General features: G+C 39.2%; 1 long non-coding RNA gene across 3 annotated transcripts in view; it reads right to left on the bottom strand.

Annotated features, from left to right (window-relative positions):
* Positions 1-404: 404 nt before the first annotated feature.
* LOC139794805 (uncharacterized) overlaps positions 405-25,096 on the bottom strand; it is a 68,013-nt gene continuing 43,321 nt past the window's right edge. For 2 of the 3 annotated variants that reach the window (XR_011725274.1, XR_011725276.1), the window contains exons 3-5: positions 20,372-20,570; positions 11,745-11,801; positions 405-832 (exon numbers count right to left, since the gene is read on the bottom strand). This is a non-coding gene — a long non-coding RNA (uncharacterized lncRNA). Of the gene's footprint in view, positions 892-11,744; positions 11,802-20,371; positions 20,571-25,096 lie in introns of all 3 variants that reach the window. The other variant, XR_011725275.1, reaches the window with a different exon arrangement.

Here is a 25,096-nt window from a genome sequence, read left to right as displayed (position 1 = left end):
ATTTTTTTTTTTTTTAGAAAATGAAAACATATTTAAGAGTCACTTAAAGTATTATTTGATTCTAGAATTCATTCCTTGGCAGGCCATCCTCTCTGCCAACATGGACATACACTGGGTTCATTTAAAATGCCTATTGGTGCTGCTACTCAATTCTTCACCCTTGAACGTGTTGGATAATTGAAAGGAGCCTGGTAAAACCCTGGGGTTTTGACTGGAATGGAATAGTCTAGGAGAGGAGAATTCCTGGTAAGAAAAATCTCAGGACAGCAAAAAAACCAAAATAATTCCCAGATGAAGCTGCAACTATTTCCACCAGAATTTTCAAACCATAGCACGGGGCTTTCCTCATTCTCATATTCTTAGAAAGTAGTAATAATTACTATTTACAAATTAGCTTTGTACAGGGTTTTCAAAGAACATATACAAATACAGGATGGCTTCCTTAGTAAGTTTTCAACAACAGAAATGTCAGCCTATGGCCTAAATCAAGACCAAGCCACTTGGACTGTAGAAAGCAACCTACTGTGGGCAGCAACAATACCCACCTGCATTGTCCAGTGCACATACACAATTCAGGAATTCACTCCAGTTGTCAAACATTGTTTGATTTATTTACAATTTAATCCTAAAATAAATTTTCTCATACTTTCTCTGAGCTACAGAGAGCCCTGCCTGCAGTTATTTGTTCCCTTACCATATGTCCAGAGTTATTTCTGTTGGTCTGTTGTTTCTATCTGTGATTCCTCACAACAGTTTCAAGACGTTAAAGGGAATTCTGCCTCTGGCAAGAATGGTGTGGAATTACAAATGGCTCTTCTTTGACCCATAATGCCTGCAAGCAAAAAATGATGGTCAAATGCAGCATGCACAGTCTACAGGTCAATCTAAACACTGAACAGAAGAATAGTTTTATAGTTATAAAAGAAAATGTAACAAAATTTATTTAGAAGTTGGTAACCTGTGTTGAAACCCAATACTGCTTATGTTTTACCTAGCTATATTTTTTTTCTATTAGTGTGTTCTTACAGCCCTGATTAACTGTTAATTTACAGGTCAAGTGTATCAAATTAACTGCAAACCATCTGGCCAAAAATCACACCCACATTCTGGTATTCCTTTGATGTATCCTTGTTACTCCAGGATGTAAATGTTTTCCCTATGGGTGCATAAATGTTTTTTTAAATCAATTTCTCTGCAAATCTTACTGCCTAATTTATCATTTTGACCACTGGAGTTATGTCCATTAATCAGTACTTATCCCACAGTAGTGTAGAATCCTGAAAAGAATAATTGTCTCTAAACAGCTTCCCTAACAAAATGGACAATGTGCTTGGGTGAAGGGCTCATTTATAAGCCAGCTGGACTTTCTTTCCTCAAGGAGAGACCCTCATTTGGGGAACCACCCTGATAAATGGGGTCCTATTCTCACAAGAGCAGCTCCTCCTACAGTGGCCATCCTGATAAGCTGAACACTGTCCTTGCAAGGGGAGCTCTGTTTGATGGGCACCCTGACAGCCAGGACCCTGTCCTTATTTGATAAGGGACAGGGGCAGGCAGGCTGTACCCTGCAGAGGCAGAGTATGCCCCATGTATAGCCACTGAAGAGGGAACGTGCAGAAATGAGGGTTATTGCCCAGTCCTCCCATCCGGTGGGGCCCAAGTGAACACCTGGTTTCACAAGATATGCCAAAGCCCCCCCCAAAAAGGTGGGGTCAGGAGGCATAAAAAGGCACACTCAAAATGTTGGGTGTGTGCCCGCCATCCAAGGACCACAACTTCCTACCAAGATCATCACTGGATACAAGGGTGGTGAAGTCTTTCCTATCTCTTCTTTATCTCTCTCTCTGTGTTTCTTACCTTATCTCAGCACATAAAGGTAACATAGTTTCCAACTTTAAGTTTTATTACCCATTGCTTTGTTAAGTTTTGTTAGTGGCAACCTGTGGTTTTGACAGGTGCCATCATTTCTAAGTCTGCTAGTTGTAATCTCACATGCTTTATAATCTTACTCACTTTTAAGTAAAGTTGTGTTTTTATACAGACCTCCTGGGTAATAATCCTACTCCTAGAGTACCACACAGAGGATTCCCAAAATTAATCTTGCTGCGTGAGTTGTTAAAACACATTAAATAAAGGAGGAGTCAACCCAGCCACACCTAGGGTCCTCTCTGAAGGAGTTTAGAAAACAAGGGGGTCCAGTCCAAATCTCCCTGGGTTGACCCCACTCTGAGGAATTGTACCTGTGCCCACTCTGTGGGACATAATGCTGTACCCACCCAGTGGGATGTGATATTTTGTTTGGCTCCCACATCTGGGGAGCTGTGCTCAATCTGTGAGCCGTGACAGTGCCGAACCCACCTTGTGGGTCCTGACAAGTTGTAAAAAAAGTGCCCATGCATATTCAGCTTATTTAGTCATCTCAAGGATTCTGAACACAAACATTCCGTTGGACCACACTGTTTTTAGCACAAATAAAAACTCCACTCACAATGTCTTTGTGGTCACTAGAAAATAATTCCAGGAGTGATGTAGGCCTAATTTGGTTATGAAACAATTGCCTAACCAGCTGTAGTTTCACAAAGCAATTCACAGCTCCTATCAAGTATTTCTACAGCAGTACTATAGAGACATAAAGCCCATAACATGCAGGGAGTGGTGTGTCAGTAAGAAATAGCTTTCTCCTCCCTTGAGAAACATAAGTTACAAAGCCAGAAGAGAAGGAAAAAGCCAGTGAAACAGGACTGGTGCTGAACATACACAGAGAGGTAGCATGGGAGCTGTAAAGTGTATGTTATAATGTGATACTCAGAGATGTTTTCACAGAGAATAAGGAGGGAAAAAAGTTAAGTGAGGGTGTCCGTTCTGGCACAGTGGGTGGACTGAAAGGAAAAGTAATAAAACCAAGGCAAAATGAGAAACGAAGCAGGTTTTCAGAGGCTCAGGGAGGAACTTGGTGCTCATCTGCTATTGTCCTTCAGTAGAAGATAGCTGTCCTTTTTTAATGCTCTCTTTTATATTATGCTGTATCCTCACTTTGTATAGGCTTTCTGGGTAAGTTACATAGGTGCATCTGGGGTTTTGCACGTGTTGTCTTTATCACCCCAGAAATGTTGTACACATGAAAAATGGGCTTTGCCCAACTGTCTGGAATTTCCAGATGTCCAGCAGCCCTGATGAAGGAGATGCTTTGGCCAGGCTCCAGACATCTGGAAATCCCAAATGGACAGACGCATGCAGAAATTAATAGCACAAATGTTCTGGAGTTCAATGTGTCCTGGATGCACTGAACTCACTGCACAATGTTGTCTGGACGTTGAGTGTTCATTTCTGTTTAAGAAATGTGAAGAGGTATGAAAGCACTACTTCTCTTTTAATCAAGTACTGTGGAGACTTTACAGGGGTAATTCTGGGAATATATAAGCATTTCAGGGAATGTGTTGTCCCCATTGAGCAAGAAAAAGCATAAACAAATCTGTCTATACTGTAATTCACTGTAACAGCCCTACTTAGAATGCGTTGGATTGATAAAGAATGGATGAGGAATGAGGACCAGTATCCTGCTATTAAAGTCAGAGGACTAGCTGCAGCCCAAGGAACTCATTATTCCTACTAAAGTAAAAAGAAAAGATATTTTTTTCAATCTGTAGTTTCTGGACTGGTTTTCTGTGATTAAGAAGAAAGAGAGGTGAGCTGAGGAAGACCATACCATTGCTTGTGACTGTCCTGAGCATTAGTATTCACCAATACCATCATTATATCAAACAGAAACTGCACCATTTTCAACCACCAAGTAAAATGTTTGAAAAGTGTTGACTTATTTGGTTGGGGTGAAGCGTGGGGAGGATGGCAAAGGTAAGAGTATAAGGTGAGCAATCATCTATCAGCATCTGGCATCTGCAAAACAGGAAGATATGACACCAGGAAGAGACAAGGTGGAGAATGTATTGAAGGTCCACCCCCAGGAAACAGATAAAACGAGCAGAGAACAGGTTATTTGCAGGCAGCAGGAGGAATGTGTGACAAAGATAAGAAATCACTGAGTGGACAAGACAGAAACAACACTCAGCCAAGCAGGGGAGTGAATGTTCTCTAGGTTCCAAAATGTTCCAAAATGTTCTTGGCAGGCCTGAAACAAGCCACCTGTTTCCTTTTTAATCTTCCTCTTTCTCTTTTTCTCTCTTTCTCTTTCTTTCTCTTTTTCTCTTTCTTTCTCTCTTTCTCTGTTGCTCTCTTTCTTTCTCTCTTTCTTTCTCTGTCTCATGTCTTAGGTGGAATTTTTGAGGGTTTTTTTATGTTTTGGTTTTTTTTAAGTCCCCTTCCTATCTAACGCTTCTGAATTTTGTCTGCATATGTATTTATACAAATTGCAGAATTTATCATTTCTGGGTGGGTCCTTGCAGAAAGAGCTGCACATTTATGTTTAACCTTATTGCAGCCCAGTTTGCTTTTTAAATACTCAACTTATTAAGGTAGGAATAGCCATAGAATAAAACCATAACTTGTTTTTCAAAGTGCTGTTTACCTATCCAGGAGACTAACTAGACTTTTCTCTGAATATTGCTTCAGGTCAGGGGTACTCAGAACATGGTGCAGAGGTAAATACAGTCACAAGATCTCTCAAGATCTCAAGCATTAGGTAGTTAGAAATGCAATTGTAATTTTGTTCCTTGGGTCCTTGTAGAAATTTTCAGTGAAGCATTATGCAGAAATTCATGGAAGTTTTTAGAAGATTCTATCTCATGTATGAGAATCGCAAAGGAGAATAAACTCAAAAACTACAACAAAACCCAAACAAAGAAAAAATGTTACTTCATTTTCACCACAACCTCCTTTGGTTTCCCCCATAGACTTATTTCATATGCATATTTTTCCAGACCAGTTCACAAGAGATTAATGGCTTTCCATTTCTCATGCTATTCATTTAATATTTGGGATCCCTGAAATGCCTTCCAAGCAGAAAGAAGAATTTATAGAAAAACAATGTGTTTGAAATAGTGCCTCATGGAAGGAAAAGGCAGAACTGCTGTGTATACAGTGGGGTGACCATGACCACAAGGAGCCCCTGAGTTCAAAAGCAGTTTTACCTGCATTGTGTTTTTAAGGAATTTCCCTGCATCCTTAAATTTGCTCTAGCTCCACTAGTGGAGTATTTGTGGTGAGAAATTGGGAGCTCCAGCCTGCGAAGTGTCCATTTTATCTTCTGCTAGGGGCTGTTTATGTTCTGGCCCAGAGCACAGGTTCTGGACAAGATAACATTCATTGTCTTTCCAAGGAAATAAGGAGCCACCGGAGAAGCTCAAGAAATGGGAGATGGTCATGGTTTGCTCAGTGGTTTTGCAAGGCCCAAGCAGGGTAGCATCAAAGTTGTGGAGGAGGTCTGTCACCTCCTGCCCTGGGGACAGCTGCCTCTGGACCCCTTCCCACGCACAGCTGAGGCAGAGTCCCAGCCTTCCCTGTGCACATACCCAGGAGGAGTCAAATGGTCAGGAACTGACCTTCCTGCTGACTGGTCTGCTGCTTGCTGGAGATGTTTTAATTTGAAGGGAGATGTGTACACTTTTGTATCCACCAGTACATTCAGTCCCTGTGTGTAGTTAAGAGCATGTTCAATCTTTGCTTTAACTGGTGCAATAAATTAGCACAGCTGTGTGATTCAAAACAATCTGTTTACTTGCCCACATGTAACTGCTTAAAATCACAGGCAATTAATACATCTAAAAGCAGAAAGTCTCAAGGAAGAAAATAATTTCAGTGTGCCACGTAAGCCAGTGCTGGCCATTTCCATCACCTCTGAACTGCCCAGGGATGTTTCTGCTTCCATCTTGCTACTCATCTGCTCTCAAAGAGGTCTTGGCACTGAAATTGGTGTTTACCTTCTTTCTCCTCCTTTTGGTGAGAGCAGTAGAAACAGCCCTGGAGCCTGAAAGTCTGTGCTTGCCATGCTGCTCCTCCCTACCACCAAAGCCATCCTGTGTGAAAGCAAAGGGCTTCTGAAATATAAAAAAAAGACCTAGCAGTACCTTTCTTTTCTTTCCTTCTAGTTTAATCACTTTTGGCTCTTCTCCAGCTCTGCCCTGTATGAATGAACACTTGTGAGAATAATGTGGGAAATCCTTGCAAGCAGTAACTTGCACCATTTTCAATGGAGCAGCAAAAAACCTAGGACAGTAAAACACCTGGGAAGTCTTCCTTAATCCACTGTTGGAGGGAGAGAGAGAGAGAGAAAAAAAAAAAAAGATGTCAAATGGGTGATATTTTAGACATTGATTTCAGGGATGTACATTCCCTACATTCCAGAATGGCAACTGTCTTCATCAACTATAAAGGATCCAAAATGTAGGCTTTCAATATAACAAAAATCTAGATGAGTAACACATTGCTTAATTTTCCCTCTTTCCCCCTGATTAACACTGAACGACACTTGAATTTGCTTTCTAAAATACCTTTTTTTCTTCTTCATTTTGCTTCACAAGTTGCTCCTCAAACTGCATTCTTTTGTTTCCTACCCTTATGGTTTAACAGTTCAACTGTTTTCAGGAGCTGCCTTAGTACCTCACTCTGAACATTCTAGTCATAATCTTGGATGCAAAGAAAATATCTTACTATTTTTAAGCTGGTAGAATCAATGTGAAATTCAGCCTAGTGCTTCTGTTATTGGAATAATTATTTTTCTACCAAATATCTAAGATGCTGTTCAGAGACCCACATGCTTGTGTCGTATAAAACCTCTAATAATACTGTTGTGATAGCACTGTGACATGGGCCATATAAGATGGAAACTATCTGATTTACAAATTACTAAAGTGCATTACAAGGCACAGATGAGCAAGCTGAGAAGTTAAGTGACATCATCACTCCTGTGAGACAACATTTTAATAATCTGGAAACAGCCTCAACACTGCATTATAATTAAGCTTTTTCTTCATTAGAACTATTCACATGCTTATGGTAAGCAACATGCACAAGAATACTCAGGCTGAAGATCAGAGTGGTGGGAGTGTGAAGTGGACATCCTAGTAATTAATGCAGGAAAAAGACATGTTCAGCAAACAAGAGCAAGTTTTTTAACTGCAGGATATGATTTGCTTAGATTGTACAGAGGAAAAGCTGAACCTCAGGTAATTTTCATTCAATTAAACAATGCAAGGAGAGCAACAAAGCCATGCAAATGCATGACACAGTCAGCTGCACTAAACCCCAAAGCACAGGGACAGCACATGCTGAACTTGGAGTATCAGATCCTGCCCAAAGGAAAGAATATCACATTAAAAACAAACAAACAAACAAACAAACAAACAAAAACCCAAAACCAAACAAAAAGGGTCAGTGGCAATCAGACTAAGGGCAAGAGGTGGATATGGATGACCTTTTCTCTGTCTGAGGCGGGGGTCCTCCTCTCACTGATATCTGAAAGAGATGAATCTACATGGCAGGAGGGAGCAGCAGCAGCAAAGCCTCAGTGCTGGTATCAGGGGACAACTTTGGCAGCTGACCCAATTTGCATCTGAAGCAAAAGCAACCGAGTTCCTTCATGCAGACACTGCACTGCCAGGAGCACCACATGGCTCCCTATGAATTTCTCTTCTCTGTTTTTGCACATCTAAGGTAGATGATGTTATTCCTCAGCTGCACATCCAAACACATCCCATGACTTGTGAGGAGAGGGACAGAGGAGCTAACACAGCACAAGATAGTGAAAAAACCCTTCATGCACAAAGTGCTAAACTCCATTATTCTAGTTCTGAGATAACATTAGAAAAGGATAAGAAAAGTTCAACATTTCTTAAGGAAACGCTATTTTAAATGAATGTCACTTCCGAGTCCTGAATTATTTTCCAAATATCCATGAATTCCAGTCTTGCATTGTAGTTCTGTCAGGTCAGTACTATTCTCATTCTATATGTGAGGAAAAAGGTAGAGGGACTCTGAGGGTCATTTTGTCATTCTCAGGGCTGTCTTTGTGATTTTCAGTGAATGCTGGAAGTTTTTGTTATAAATGCAAATCCACTGTCAATCACTGTATTCTGGCACTTGAAATTTATTTTTAATACAGCAGGTATCTTAAATCAACAGGGGCATATGGAAGACTATTTTCGTTGAAACAAACATTTTAGAATGGGGTTTAATTTGCATATGGTTCCATATAAATGAAGGTGAAATTTATTTCAGAAAGAGAATTTTAGCAGATAAAATATGTTCTTACTTATGTTTCCGTAAGTGTTAATCCCTGCCCTAGATTCTTTAAAACCCAGATAGAAGAAAAAGGTCTGATGGAAACATGGAAATTATTCAGGAAAAAACGAAGAAATTATAAAGTAATGCTCATCAGCATGTCAGACAGTGACCTGAGCAAACTTCTATATGACTTCTATGAATTGTGCACTTAAGTTCACTTGGGACTCTGCACATAAAGAAGTGTGGAGGTGTGGTTGGAAGCATATGATAGTGTTTTAAAAAAGAATTAGAGACTTATCTTGTCAGGAATGCATCCAAACACTACAGCAATCATCCCTTGAAAGCTTCAGATGCTTATCTTGTTTTCATTAACAGTATGTCAGTGGCACAGAGATTCAACCAAAATTACTTCGATGATTTCATGTTAAGGGGTATTTAAGTAAAAGGCAAGATATTAATCAAAGATAAGAGAAATGTATGCTAAATTATTGTGATATATGTATAACTGAAAAGAAGTGTTGAAAGGGAAAGAGGTTTCTTTCTTGGAAGAACAAAACTTAGAACAAGACAGATTCAAGTTAAAATATGTCTGAGGAGGCTCTGAATGACGGCTTTTTTTTTTTTTTCTCTGTAATTTTCTTCTCTCTGTGGGAAGTAAACAGTTTGTCTGGAACAAGCATTTGGACTCTGTCATTTTATGATACAAGTGGCACAAATGGAAGCTAGTCAGGGCAGACTCGGTAGCTGCTAGGGCCAGAGTTATCTTCCAGGTTAGAAGAATTTGTCATAAGTCCTCTTTAAGAAGGCCCCAAAATTGCAAATATAGTTGTGATAGGCAGTAAAATTGAAACCTGACTTAAAGTTCAGTTCATAAGGAAGGTCTTTTTACAAGACATCTACAAAGAAATCAGTTGATACAATACAAAGGAGTAATTTTGGACATAACCTTTAGTGCCTTTGGCTGTTTCTGTACCAGAAGGGATCTGACTTAAATTATTCCTCCATGGATTCAAGTGCCTTTGCTGGAAGGGAGATGAGTGGAAGCCATTGCCTCGTGTCCCATTGATCCCTGAGGAGGCACACAGGGTGCTAAGGGCTTTAAAACAAACCAAAGAAAAACAGAACAGCTGGAAACTTGTTCTCTCCTGTGTAAGACAAAAATCATCTTTGGATCACAGGAGCTGTAAAAATAGTTTCAACCTATTTCTGCCTTGCTTTGCCCTCTGGTCTATTTGGGCCCAGAGTTGAGTCCCTCTGGAAAGGAAAACCTCTTGTCTTGAAGTTCCCCATTTGCCTGAGACCTGCTGGGCATCAAGCAGATGGATAAGATGGTCAGACATGACACAAAAGCCCTTGTCTTACAGCCAGCCCATTCCCCCCTCAGCACTTAGAGTCACTTCCCTTTTCTGAACAGAGGTTTTCCATGAAAAATCAGGATTCCCCCTCTAGTTTCCTGCCAGGTCCACTTCCCAATAAACAGATTAGAAACCTTATGGAAACCACCGACTTACCTTTGTGTCCACGTGTGGCTGCCACCTGACCCCAAAGATTTTTTAGTATGTCCATGGCAAGTGGAAAATTGAGGACCTACTCCTATCTCTGAAAAATACCTTTCAAAAACCAGGATTCACTGTCACTGCTGAGAACATGAGGCATTTTTCAGTGCTTTCTAAATTCCATTGCTAAATTCATGTATCCACTTCAGTCAAATTAATGGTTGCTATTTTGTTTACCAGGCTTGAAAGGACTGAGAGCCTGCAGTGACACACTGGATTATGTCAATCTCATTAGCATTTCATTAGTCCTCTACTTCTTCTCATTAAAATCTCAAACTCATGTAATTCTCTGCCTCTCTCCGCAGATAAGTAAGGAGGCTGAGATGCAGAGAGTAAATGGAGTCAGGCTTTTTCCCCATTTCTGAGGTACGCTTGCTACAGGCACTTGCTGAGCCCTGTCAAGCTGATATTTTTAATAATACACTGTGTTCTTATTAGTCCTCATGCCTGTGAATCACATCGAGCTGAAAGAAATTTCCAGCAGTTGTAGGCTCCATGCACAGCTTGCTATAACTTCCCTAGCAACGGGGATCTAGTGTGACATGCCTCGCTGCAAAATATATCCCTCAAAAATCTTCCCTGACCTTTTGAAAATTTCATGGCTCTTGGGGTGACGACTCTAGGGCTCTGCTGGCTCTCGAGGGTCCCATCCTGCTAATGCACTTGAAGGGGAGGCTTGTCCTCCAGTTCAGCTGGCAGGGAGGTCAGGCACTGCCTGACACAGAGTGACAGTTCTTCTGATTTCTGGAAGGACATGAGTCCCCATTCTCTCAATGTCTTCCACGTCCCACAAACAAGATATTGAAATATGAAGCAGCACACTATGCAGAGAAGCAGTACAATTCATTCACTGGATATTGTAAAGTGAGCAGTAATTACAGTCCCCCCTATAAAAAAAAAAAAAAAGGCACTCTAGTAAAGAGAATAATACCTTTTCCTCAGAAAGAGGCACCATGAGGAAAACGGTATTCTTGTTTTCTCTAAGGTGCTTTCTGCATACCTGAGAGTCACAGGCAAAATTTATAACATCAAGAATATTTTAAATTCCTTTTGTAGCAAGGCACAACAACAGGTGAGATGGGATTTGGGGGAGAAAATTAAAAGGACTTTACTGGGCCTGGATGAGATAGAGTTAACTTTCTTCATAGTAGCTGATATGATGCTGGGCTTTAGATTCTTGAAAGAGTAGTGATACATCAGTGCTCCAACTTTTGCTGAGCAGTGTTTGCACAGTGTCAAAGCCCTTTCTGTGTCTTGCTCTGCCTCCCAGTGAAGAGATTTGGGTGACACAGTAGTGTGGGTGGGAACACAACCAGGCAGATGGCCCAGACTAACCAAAGAGAGATTCCATACCACGTAATGTCATGATCAGCAAGAAAAGGAAAAAGAGAAAGAGAAGATTTTAGGGATGTTAGTCATTTGCTTGGGAACTGACTAAGCATCAGTCTACCCACGGGAGGTGCCCCTGCATCACTTATTTTGTTTTCTTTCCTCTTCTCCCACCTATCCTTCACTAATTAAACTTCTCTTTGTTTTCTTTTATCTTGACCCCCAAGACTTCTTGCTTTTATTCTTTTCCTCTTTCCCTGTCCCACTGAGGGAAGGGGAAGTGAGCAAGTGGCTGTGTGGTGCTTACCTACCAAGCAGGGTTAACCCACAAGGATGTAAAAATAGCATATTTTCTTCTTTTGCTAAATAGTTTGTATGGCTCATGAGCCTGCCTGCCATTTTTGCTTATTCTCTACTAGAAAGGATAGTGGACTACTTGCGAAGCATTATGAAAAAAAAGCAGTCTGGTTGGTAGTGAACAGGTTTTGTGGAGAAAGATGGCTACAGATTTGTTCTTTGGATAAGAAGCTATAGATTGTTATGTAACATATTCCATACCAGGAATAATATGTGGAGTGAGAACATATTTTTTTGTTAAACCTCTCAGAGGTGCATGCTTTTTAGCCTTTAAACAGTCAGTTACAAATTATCAGTGAATACTGAATCACAGGCTATTTTTCTTACCTCTTATTTTGATGACCACATGCTAGCAGACTCCACACTGGGCCTTTCAGATGTGAACTCTCTGGAATAAAAAATGTTAATATCTAGTGAGGACAGCTTTTGGTACAAAAAGATCCTAATCTTTAAGAGGGCTTTGAAGTGCGTCCACAATAACATTAACAAAAAACAAACAAAAAAAAAGCTCCCATGGTTAAGATTGTAAACAATCACTTTAAAGTAGTTATTTACATTACTCAGTAAGGAGTCATATCATAAACGTGTACACATTTAAAAGACAAGAAATGGCAGGAGAATAATGACAGCATCACATGATTAAACATCTATCTGCACTTATGTTTGTTTTCTTTGTTCTGCTACAAATGAGTTAGAGATAGAAGCGAAATACGGAAGGATCAGAAATCCATTCGAGCTGCTGTCATTTAGAAAATGGTAAACATAATATGTCTAAATTTCTGATGTTTGTTCCATCAGTATTTACAAGACTTTGGACACTGCACTAATTTCATATTTCTGTATAAATAAAAGGCTTTGCACCTAAAGGCAGAAAGGAAAATGGCCATATAACAGCATCAAGCAAAGGAGTATGAAGAGCTGTAAATGTTACAAAATTCTACGGCTGACTGAGATAATTTAAGAGTAGTTGTATTTTTTCTGTTAATAGTTTTATGTACGTATGTGTACATATATACATTAAGAATATGAGCTCCTTGTGGACTCCGAATTATACAAAGCATTTCTGTAACCTCCAGCACAACAGTATAGACACTGACAAACTGTTACTCCCTGGAGCCAACCATACTGCCATTTCCTTTGTTAAAAAAATAGTTTCTCAAATTAATGCCAGCTGATTTTTAATTCCATAATATTTACCACATTAATAACTATTATGGCTCAATCTTTTTGTTGGATGAGACATTCAAATCTCTTCTTGCCAAGCAGTCTTGTCTGTAGTCCCTAACATGGATTTCTCTCATCTGCTCTAATCAAACAGTTTCACTGACTGCTCCCAAGCACACTGAAGTAATGGAAAAGAATTCTTTTGACTTCAGTGGCACTCAAAACAAGCCTTGAGCAAGTAATCATCACCAGTATTAAGGTGCAAAATTAGAAATATTTACTGTTTACTAGCTAGATTTCATCTGACAAAAAAACAAAATAAAGATGTGAAAAGTATTGTCTCTTCTGGCTGATAACTAAGCTTAAAGATAATTTTCTTCCTTGATTTATGCTGAAAATGCAGTAAGTCTCATTAGACAGTCCAGAAATACTCATCGACATAAATCTTTTCATGTGACATAATTTTCATGACAGTCTTCAACAATCTATTATGGTGCTTTGACTCAGGATCTTGCATGCAAGAAAAAAAGAAATTAAATATGATGTCTGAACACCTTCCGTTTAGTTCTGTAAGGTTCATAAATTAGTTTTCCTGTCTACAGCAAGCTCAAGTGCTAACCTGGGAAGATCCCCTTCGTTTCAGCAGTGCAGTAGAGGCACAACACACATACCTGTGCAAACTGGCCCAGGACCAGCCAGCCCATGAGTGCATCTGAGGAGCCCTGCTACTGCTCAGGCCAGAGGAAAACAGCAGCAAGGAGAATGAAGGTGGACACAAAGTTGGGATTTGCCATCCCAGCTGTGCAGGTAGCTGAGATACCAACTCTGCTGCCTCTCTGCAGTTTGCTCTGTGTGGAGCACATCAGACTGTAGGTCCTGGTGCCTCCTGCTCCTAAACACACCTCCAAACTTGGAGAAATAATAGAATCATAGAATCAGCTGGGTTGGAAAGGATCTCTGAGATCATCAAGTCCAACCCTTGACCCACTACCATTGTGGTTACCAGACCATGGCACTGAGTGCCACATCAGTCTCATCTTAAAAACCTCCAGGGACAGAGAATCCACCACCTCCCTGGGCAGCCCATTCCAATGTCTGATCACCCTCTCTGTAAAGAATTTCCTCCTAATATCTAACCTAAACCTCCCCTGGCAGAGCTTAAGACCATGCCATCTTCTTTCTGCTAGGCAGTATTTGATAAATGAAGCATTGTAGTGTAGATATTCTTCTAGTTGGCTTAAGATGTGGGAAATGCTGCTTCAAATTTTTTTAATCACCATTTTTTAAACTTCAGCAGTCTTAATGAAAGATGTGAGTGAGGTCTGCCTGTGGCTTCTGAAACCTGGACAGTGACAGGACTTATATTGCTTTTTCGCTGGAGTTGCTTTACCTTGAAGTGGGATGGAAGTGCTGAAATTAACAATCCTGCAGAGACTTTCATGCATGCCCGCATGGAGCCTCCTAGGGTTGGATCCAGAGCTAGAAAGATGCAGTGACATCTGCATCTTGTCTTCTATCTAACTTCCAGACAGCTAGTTCCTTGTCTATTTCAAGAGACACTCCCAAATCAAAAGGGATTCAAAGGAGCCATTCTGCAGGGATTAGCAGACCAAGAAATTGAGCACCCTCCCAGTCTCAGCATCGATATATTGGGCACTATTAGCAGGGACAGCAGTCTTGTAGAAACAGTTTATACTTTGGATCCGAACCCTCTCAGGCTACAGACTTCCCAGATCATGGTTGAGTGCCACAGATATTGTGCCAATGTATAACAGGGGCCCTGTGCAGGAGCATCAGCCCTTCAGGATATATTTTGAATGCAAATGACTGCAAGTGACAAGCCCTGGAACAAATGCTAAAGGTAACTTGTGCAGTAAGCATTAACTCCTGAATAGAAGTTCAGGACAGGTAGTGGTGAGGTTGGCAGACATGAACTGGCACAAGCATGAAATAAACACTGTGAAACTCCATAGTACCAGCCTAGAGGCAACTTTCTGAACTCCAAAGTACTTGCAGGGCTTGGAGGGTGAATTATGAGTTATGGAGACTCTGTGCCTACATGTTAAACTCCAACCTCTGCCTATGTCCCAGTTGTAGTACTCATATACCCCAGTCAGTCCCTGAAATTGGAGAAGGATTCCTGGTTTTATAAACCAGGGATTTTCCATGTTCTATGCTATTTTTATTTTCTGTGTGTTATGTTTGATAAGTATGATTGTTCTTTAGTGAAGTTGCTACAAATCACAAAAGGCAGTAAGCTATGTCTAAGCCTGACCATTAATGAAACCACATCATTGATTTCTGGTGGTACACAGAGTTCCTGAATGCAATTAATTTCTATGAAAAGTACAATGGATTTTGTTCTCTAATCTTATTCTGTTGTTTCATGATAGGCTAATGTGATAAAATAGATGAGATTAGTGTTAGCCCAAGGAAAAATGCTTCCGTTTCTGAGTATTTTAGGTCATTGCCACAGACAGTTTATATTTTTTAATAAAAGGAAGAGTTAAGATCTATTTAAAATTCTTCATCAGTTCCTGCATATAAAATAGTTGCTCAGTTAAGAATTAGCTGCTTGTTTCTGTTAGGATATCAAAGTTAATAATAAAAAGGTTCATGTTCCAGCCATACTAAACTGGAAAGCTGGAACTAACTGGAGCATAGTCAAATGGGACAGTTCCTAGGAACTGGTTTCCATCTAATAGCAGCAACAAGACAGTAAAACAGTCTTAATTAAGATGTAGTGTAAATTCCACTTAAACAGAGTATCTATTCAGATGTCACCACCATAACTGATAGTTCAGTGGGTGTAAAGACTAAGCTTCAGTCTACACTGACAAATAAAATTCTAGATCCACACAGAATAACGTTAAATGAAGGATGATTGTAATTAATGGTTTTTATTTTCTTAATCCTAATTTCTGTCACATTATTTTGTCATATTTCAGGTTGTTTTGAATTAACCTCCTTCTTAGGAGGTTTGACACAATAGTAGGTTGCAGAACAATCAGTCATTGGCTACAATGACAACAAAAAGCTTGTGTTACCATAGTAAACAGAGGAACTTGAGTTCATTGATTGGGGCAGGATTTCACAATGATCAACTATGAAGGAAAATCACTTCTGTGAGTTTTGCTTTTATTTTATTAACGTTCTACAAATCAATGTGTCTACTCTACAGCTAATTCTGCTGTAAGATATTACACACTTCCATTCACAGGGAAATCCACTCAAATCTGACCACTGCAGCAATGCATGTTCCCAAATCTGCAGCTTATTTCTTCATTCTTGCTATCAACATAAAAATGGGCTGCAAAAAAAAAAAAAAAAAAAAAATATAAGTGTATGCCTGGGATGATGCTTGTCACCAGTGCAAAAGATGACTTCTACCCTGTGGTCCTAATAGGTCTATAGTACTCTTCCCCACCAGCCATACACCGACTGAAGTCTTGCTGATGAAAGGGCTTTTTCTGCCTCTGCATTTGGGGATGCACACACAACACCCTGCAGGTTCTGGGGCCTAGGTGGAGGACTCCTTTTCAGCCAGTCAGCCAGCAGCCTCCTGGCATCATGGGTGGCATGGAAGTCTTCCTGCTACAAGGAAGACTTCAGCCTGCTTCAGCCTGCATGAGTTAATCTGCCAAGAGAGTTCTCCTCTGGGAGCAGACTCTGCCTGAAAGATACTGCACAGAAAGCAATACCTCTCTGGAAATCTCCCTGAACCTGATAAAGATGCATGAATAATTCCCCTGTGTCTATTCCCAGTGGAGCCTTCTTCTCCAGCATGACCCCAGGCTAACAGAGATGTCAGGGAGACTTTGCAGCAAGTGCTGCTGCCTCCCCTTTTCTCACAACAGTCACAGATACCATGTGAAAAGGGAACAAAAGATGCATATAAAGATCAAGAATTTGCAATCCTCATTCAAATGTAGGATGGGATCATTTATTTTCTAATCCAACAATCTTCCTCAGAGCAAGCTCAGTTATACCTAAATCATTTGAACAATCGATTGTCTAACCTATTTTTCATAACTATTGTTAATGGATATTTTATAATTGAACTCAGTAAATGTCAGGGTTCATTCTCCTACAATGCAATTGATGTTATATTATTATGGGTTCAATAATTCCAGCTTTCTCACCATGCAGAAACAAGTTGTCTAATAAGGGTTGGACTTGATCTCAGAGGTCCTTTCCTACCCAGCTGATTCTGTGATTCTGTGATAACTTTTCCCAAGCTACAAACCCATCTGGAGAGCTTTCAGAGCAATAGGAATTGCACTTGGGCAGCTCCTGTAGAGTATTCTTCCTTTCTCAAGGCATTTTCAATAGAGTAATCTAAAATAATTCTCAGGAAAATTTCAATTTTTTCTTTCCTCAGACATCACTTCAGAGATTTGAAATCTCACAAGCTTTGTTTCCTTGACCAATTTTGCAGCTTAGGTGGGCAAAAAAGTGGAAAGCAAAGAAAAGGAAAACTATACTGACTCATAGTATGACCAACAAATAACTTCAAATAGAATTTAGAAAGTAAAACTAGTTTTTAACTTTTCTGACAGGAAAAATGAGAGAATCCATGGAAGAGACATAAAAAAAATATATATGTCAAAAAGAGGCTCAAAGAATGGGACATAAAAAAATGAAAGAAAAACAGAACATTGCCTCAGCAAGAAGTGAGAAATCAAGAAAGGCAAATCAAGTTTTTTAGGGAAGAATGAAAACAGTCTTCACAATGAAGAAGAGGCAGCCACTGAAGGAAGAGGGCAAGTTTGTAAAACAAATTGAATTAACTTTTGTGATGCTGGTTTCCAAAAGTTTCTCTTGCTACTCACAAATGAAATACAAAATTCTTTAGAAAAAGCTTAAGAATCAAGGATGGAAAAATATAAAAATAGCACCTACATGTTTTATAAACAAAATCTATATAATTTTGTTATTACTAAAGAGTGCAACAGAGCTGAGACAAAAAGAGATGTAATGGCTTCTCTGGAAACATGTAACAGAATCATAAACCTCTCAACTCCTCATATGATGTTCTGTCTAAAAGACCAGAATGATATTCTTATTTAATCAGTAGGCGTTCACCCATGACCTTCCATATGAGAAGATGAGATCATAACATGGAAAGAGAAGATGAGACCACACATGGAAATATAGGGTGTATCCCATGCATGTGTATTCTGTCAGGTTAGAGATTCAGTTAAATTACTATTAAATTGGAGTAAAATCCCATTGGAAACAGGGCATTGCTGTGATCTTTGCAAGCATTACGTGTAACTTTTGCCTCCTAGTTTTCTCAGGCTGATTATAGGACTCACATGTCAAACACTCAAGAGTCCTTTAATTCTCAGTGGGAGACCATTGTCTCAAAAATCAAATTATGAGCACCACACATGCTGATAGAAAATGCGGACGGAAAATGCCGGCAGTGTCTCTACTCAAAAGGAACCACTTCAAGACATTCAAGAGGGCCCACATTTGAGATAAACTTTGGCTTCTAGTGCTTATCAGTGATGAAATAAATGACAATTTGAAAATGAAGGAGGGTGAGAAGCAAAGGCAGTGGAAAGGGAGTTACAACATTACCCATATGCAGTTGAAACACAGAAAGCAGCATCAGTACCATGCAGGGCAACATGAAGTGGGTAGGCAGGGCAGATGTTAAACCAGATATGAAGAATTTTATATATTATTAAAATTTGGATGCTAAAAACTTTTACTTAGATTAATATGGCATTGAAAAAGGTGTTACTAGGTACAAGAAATAGCTACTGAAGAAACCCCAATTAAAAAGAAAGACAGACAGAAAGTGCTAAGAGGAAAGGAGCATTTCTCCTGTCATTCAGCTCAGTCCCAACTTCTCCCTGTGCACCAAGATTTAGCCATGGAGGCCAGGTCCCCTCTGTTCTCTGTAGGTTATTTTTACCTTTACCTACTGAGGATATGGCTCATAGTTTTTGCAACAGTTGCCATCTGGTAATTTTTTTTTCTTTTCCAGTGATGATGTGGTCACAGCTTCTAGTGAGCCTTCAGAATACAAATTCCAGTAATGCAGTTTCAGTAACTGCCTGTGAACTTTTTGTGTGCTCCTTATCTTTATATATACATTTAACTTTACTCGAGGATCAGTTAACTTTTTTTTTTTTTTTTACTCATGGATCAGTTAACTTTACACAGAATCAGTTTGCAGGAAAAATAATGTATTAAATAAATGTTGGCATTTTCATAACAACCACTCTATTGTTTTGGAGATTGTAATGATGGGTCCTGATAGAAGTTTTTTCTTAAAACATTTTCACATTTTTCCCCCTTTCTCATTCCTGCATTTCCTCATTCCTGCCTTCAAGCTACTCTGATCATCACCTATTGGCAGAACTCCCATTCACCACAAAAGTCAAAGTGGCTTGGAAAAGCACAATTGCTGGATGCTATTGGGGCCAGAATGTCTAGCACAAATAACATATCCCCTCAGCCAAAAAAGCTATTAAATTTTTAGTTTTTAAGGGCTTTTCACTATATCAGGGTTGATGTAGATGCCTTCAGCAGTTTTTATAAATCAGCTTTAAAAAGAAAAGACAGAATATCTTTACCATTATAGTGTCTACAGCATGATTTTCATGATTTTACCCAATACAGGGGAATAGTGAGGAGAAGGTTCTCCATGTTTCTCTGACACATGTACAGGTTCACTGGTGGAATGGCCTGAGAATGCATCAAGGAATCACCAACAAGGAGTCCAGGAACAGTGCCACTGGCACAGGTGGGGTCCTGGCAATTAGTATCTGGTCTCATCTTATAGTTTCATAGTTTTCTTCTCTTATTTTCCTTTATTGAAAGTATATAAAACTAGACAAAGACGTAAAATAAAAAAATAAAAAATGAGTGAACTGATACCTGCAAAATACACTTTTTTTTCCTGGTTTTTTCTTTTTTTTTTTTTTTTTTTTTTTTTTTTTTATGGTAATAAATGCTGAGTCTAAACTGCTGGCATAGTTCTAAAGAGCTTAGCTTGAGTCTGCACCACCATCAGTGCCACAGGTCACTAGAAGCAAAAGAGATTTGCTAAAATGAATCACTTGGGATAGTCAAGGACATAGGCTGCACTAAGTATATGCATACATATATTACCCTCCTCCCATTCCCCTGCTCAGCCTTTGTTAGAATAGCTGATGCTTAGTTTGGAAAGGCTTGACTAGGTAAGATGAAGAATGAAAAATCAATATTAGAATAGCAGATACTATTTATTTCCCAGGGAGTAGCAAACATAAGGCTCTCAGAGGACTTTACCATTCTGCTGCAGACTGCTCAAGCATACTTTTTATTTTCTTTTCTAATATTTGCAAGATTAAATAAATGTTTGATATCTTTGTCTCCTGGCATATATATGAGAAAGAGATCCTCTATCTGAATGAGGTCAGTTCATTCTTCCACCCAAATACGTAAAATATAGAAGAATTGCAGATGTATGCCAGTCAGAATAGTCATAAATCAGTATGATCTCACAAATATCAAGAGCAGTGCCCTGACATCAACTGATACAAATTTTCTTTACTAAGCAGGTGTCATTCTTTGGCTCTATTTCATATTTTTCTAGTCTCTCAGTACTCCAGCCTCTGTGCTGGGGGATGCTCTGATGGTTGCTGCTTCTCCATGCTAGAGAGCTAATGAATGACAGACCTATGTCTAGGCAAGTACATGATATGCACAACCACACACATTTCCTTGATTAAATTGACTTCTTATATGGCTATAATTACAGACTGCATTTTTTTAGACTGGATGAGTTTCACTTGCCTTTGCATGGAGGAGAATTAAAGGGATGCCACGTGCTCAGCCAGAGGCATCCTGAAGTGTAGCTCACAGAGGCTGCCAGTCTCCTTGGAGTACTGGTCCCAGTGCATTGCTCCCAGGGAGGTTGGTCAAGCTGCTGAAATCTTGTCAGTCATAAGCAAGGAAGACTGGACCAGACTGAATACCATCCAGATGAGGCTGGAATGAGAATTGGGGAAAGCCATAAAAACAGCAAACAAACATTGACTGACATCCAACTCTTCTATCTCTTCTCAGCAGTTCTCAACAGTAATATTAAAGACATTTTCTTTATATTGGATGTATTATATGGGCCTCATATTTTCATTTTAAGTACTTATGAGACAAACATTTCCTTGTGTTATCTCCTAAATAAAATACTTGACTACCTGGCTTAGCTTAGCATCGGTCACAGCATTTAATCATATATCTCTCTCCTTCTGGGCTAACTGCTTGTGGTGCCAGCTAAATTAAAAGCTGTGGCTTACAAAAAAAGTGTAAGTATGCTCACAGACATTACAATGTTAAAATCAGAAGCCAGTGCTGTAAAAGAAACACGTGTGCTAAGTTCTACCATTTTGACATTGTGCTCAGAAGTGGTGCAGACCAAAATAACTTCTCACAGGTTATGCTCATTTTGTGCTCTATTACATTTTCTTCTCCACTCTGATTTGTTTTAATAATTATGCTTTGTTTTGACATTTTGAATCATGTCCATGACATTCAGCATATTATCTGATCTGCATTACAAACTGTCACTGAAAATGTTCTGTGAGCTAGATTTGAGGTGACAACCAATTGAGATCTTTTTTAACTTATAAACTTCAGTTTTATGAAAACCTCATTTCTCACTGCATAAAGCTCTTGACAACAGATTGCTGCCATGAATGTATGGCAAATCTTTGATTTTTGTCTTGGTCTGTAATGGCTGTATTTAAAAAGTGTCAGTTGGAGCCAGCTTTTACTTTCCACTAAATATCCAAGACCACCACTGGGTTTTCCTATCAGTTTTCAATTTGGAAATGTAAAGTGCAGAAGTGTTTACCCATCATTTTGGTATGTAAGGAACACTTAAATGCTTTCTTTGGGCTTTAGCATTAACAGTGTATAAACTTTTCCTCTTAAGACCAAAGGCTTGTGCAAATGGATTGAATGGCCTCCAGGGTTTTTTTTTGGATTAGTGGGATAACATTTGTGTGCTCTGAGGCAGCTATCAATCTTTGATCCTGAATTTGACAATCAAGGTTTCTTTTATACTTTCCTCTAAACAGCATATATAGTTGCCATGAGATAGTCTATCCACTCTTACTGCTTCTTTGGGTGTCTTGGGGGAACCTGTTGTCCATCCTGCACGGTGTGGGTGTTCTACAGATGGAGACCTTGCAAGCCACCAGCACAAGTTGTGTTCCATGCCCTGCACCACTTCTATGTCAGATACCTTCTTGAAAGATCTGTTTAAGTTGGCAATGGTGAGGCTTAATATAGCAAGAATATGGATGCACAGGAGATTTAACAGCTGTAAATTTTACATTTTCAGTTTTTCACTTTGATTACTCCTGTGCTATTTTTATAATTCTCACTGTTTCTGCTAGCCCTATGCCATGTCTCTCTCTGGAAGTTTTGTACCTCATTTAAAATAACCTTTTCTATAACAAAATTATTCACTCAAGATTTCCTTGAATCATTTTATAAAGTTGAAAAATTTACTTTTATTGTCTAGCAGACAAACTGGGCTATATTTTCTATATAGTTTTTCCACATAATTGCTTTCTGTGAGTGAAGCCTATTCAGTCTCAATTTTCCTATTGAGAAGGCCTATTGCAAGGCCTTTCCCAGTACAGCTCTCTTTTCTTCAGACCAACTGATCTGACTATCCAAATCTTTTATCACATTTGTCATTCTTCTGTCAACCTGTCATTCATCAATATACCTGTCATTTAATAAAAGGAGACAATGGGTTTTGGGCAGCTCATAATGAAAGAGCTGATTAGAGAATATGGCAACATCAGACAAGAAACTTCTTTCAGTGTTTTCAAGCTTGAAGAAGAAAAATCTGTAGTGAACCCAAAGGAAACCAAGGCCAACTAAAATGCTAGAAAGAAGAGGTTGCTTAATTTGCAAAGAACTTTGGAGGCAAGAGAGGGGTCTGTTTTGATACATGTCTGCCTCAGATGAAAACTTTCCTGAAGCTTAGACTATTTTTGTCAGGATTTTAACTATTTTTCCACATAATATAGTAAGATACATTTTTGCAAAACACCTAAACACTTTAGTTTTAAAATATGAACAACAGCAACAGAACCAGACTGCCTATAATGGTAATTTTCAGGTTATTTCTGTGAGATATACAGGTCTAATTCAGATAAAAAGTATTAGAAGAAAAAATATGATAGCTTGCAATGAAATTCCTTTTCATAGAGATTACTTCCAAAACACCACCTTTGCTCTCTTTTCCCAATTTGCAAGGAACTGAAGATGCTAGAAAAAGGGCCATCATGGCTTCTCTTGTTGCTTTGCTGCAGACAAGATGAAACGCAGCTGTTCAAGAAACAGATTTGTCTTAAGAATTCAAAGTACCAGATTTTGGCAGCCAGAGCTCAACAGCTGGCTGCAGCTGGCACGAGGGAGCAAGAGGGCTGCAGAGGGGACAGTCCTCCCTCCTCCTTTCCCCAGTTCCTGCCACAAGCAGCAGAAGCAGCTCCCCAGTCTGTGGCAGAAGGGCATATTCAGAGGCTGCTTTTAGTGAGGCTTTGACTGCCAGAGGGATGGTCACGCATCCCTACATCCAGCTACTTGATGCTGAGCCAAGCTGTGGTATCTTAGGATTTTGTCTGCAGGTTTCTGCAATGAGGTGAAGATCATAATTTATAAATCCTGCTGAGATTTTTCTTATAAGTGTCCAGATGCCTGCATCTGATTTTTTTTTTAACTTTGTTCTTCATAGGGTGAGATGAATTCTTAGGGGATATGCTGTGGTGCAAATTGCTCTCCTAATGAAGACACAAAATCTCACACTGATTTGGTGAAAAAAAGATCTTGCATTAACAAAAGCCTGAGGCTTTAATTTCATGACAGTTAAATTACAAATCCAAAGTATCAGAGGGGCAGGGGAAAAAAGACAGAGGGAAAACATGAGAGCGGTTCATGAAGAGGCCATGGAGCATCACACTGCCTTGTGAAACTAACTCATGAAATACAAGCAGCATATTTAGACAAGTAGTGGCACACTTCTGGTCTTTCCTAAATGGTACAAAATTTGCTCTTTGTTCATCAGGCAATCTCCCAGAAAGAAATAAAGCCATAATAAGCCAAACAAGCAATGCCTATTTGAAGTGGAATGGGTGGGTGGCAAAGGAGACCATGGCTGTCAGCTGTGGGACAGCTGGAACTGGAGGTGGCTTCTGGGTTCATTTAAGCCCTGATTGCCTTCAGTTCCCCCCTCTTCCATGTCAAATACTCATGCCACTCATGGCCTTTGACTCTAAATATAAGAATAGATGCAAGCATAGTGTGAAACATCTGTCATAGGAAGAGTTTGTTCGAAAAAAAGCAAAACCATCTTGTCCCAATACTTGCATAAACATGGGACATGAATTTTGCCATTGTGAAATTAACTGGTGTATGAAAAGGAAAAAATAAATGAGTAATTATGCATCAAAGTTATACCCAAAAGATTATCATGGAAACTGAGTTTATTTTAGAAACAGAATTTGCTTGTGATCTTTCGGAGTTATTATTAGGTCTAGCCACAGAAAGAAAATGCAGTTCAGAAGTTATGTATTTGGGTACCTATGAATCTATACAGTCAATAGCTGCAAATTTAAATCACTTCTCTTAGTAACCCAAACTAATTAAAGGAATTAATTATGCAATTTATTTACAAGAATGGGATGCAAGATGGCTATTCCTAGTACATTTTGGAGGAGAGGTTGTAAATGAGAAGGAAGAATCCCAGGTTAGATTCTTATCTAAATGTAAAGCACTATATTAATTCTTACTTTTTGGTTGATTTCTTTTATCTTAGGAGGGATACTCTTGCGATGAATGACAGAGGTAACATTTTCTGTAATAAAGAGAAATATGATTGTTCTCATTAAGGTATCAATCATTCAGAATAAATCACAAAATCGGGTCCTATTCTTTCAAACCATCTACCTTAATTACACACCATCTACACCATCTTATCTTAAAGGAATTGTATTGGCATTTAATTAACACAACATATGACACAGCTCTTTCTGGTGCAGAGAAGTCATTCATCACAACTTTTCCTCTTTTTTCCACTTGCTAAAGAGCTTTATTTTTAGTTCAATAATCATTTTTGTAATTGGCAACATCAATAATTTCCATAGGTTTTCTCCTCAGTATATCCAGTTGCCCCCCACAAAGGGAACAAATATCATTATGAGAGCAAGTTTCCAAGAGAAAATATTGCTAAGAGCACTGGGAGCTAAATTAAAAATAAATTAAACATCCCTGTTTTAACACATTATAGGGGTTATATTACATCAGTTAGGTTTTTCAGAAGCCCATATGTATGGTAGACACAGCAGTTCCTGTGACTCTAGAAAGCAAAATTAATTAAATCATAGAAAATCTAAACAGTTTTGTTTGTTTGTTTGCTTGTCTTTTGCATCATTATGCAACTTCAGCAGCATTCACAGTTGGCTGGTGGAGAAGTACTGATTATCCTAGGTTATTTGGGG

Source organism: Heliangelus exortis, chromosome 3 (assembly GCF_036169615.1).
Source record: "Heliangelus exortis chromosome 3, bHelExo1.hap1, whole genome shotgun sequence".
In the NCBI taxonomy this organism is placed as follows: Eukaryota; Metazoa; Chordata; class Aves; order Apodiformes; family Trochilidae; genus Heliangelus; species Heliangelus exortis.
Note: the sequence above shows the minus strand (reverse complement) of the source record. Positions and strands in the feature narration are given on the sequence as shown.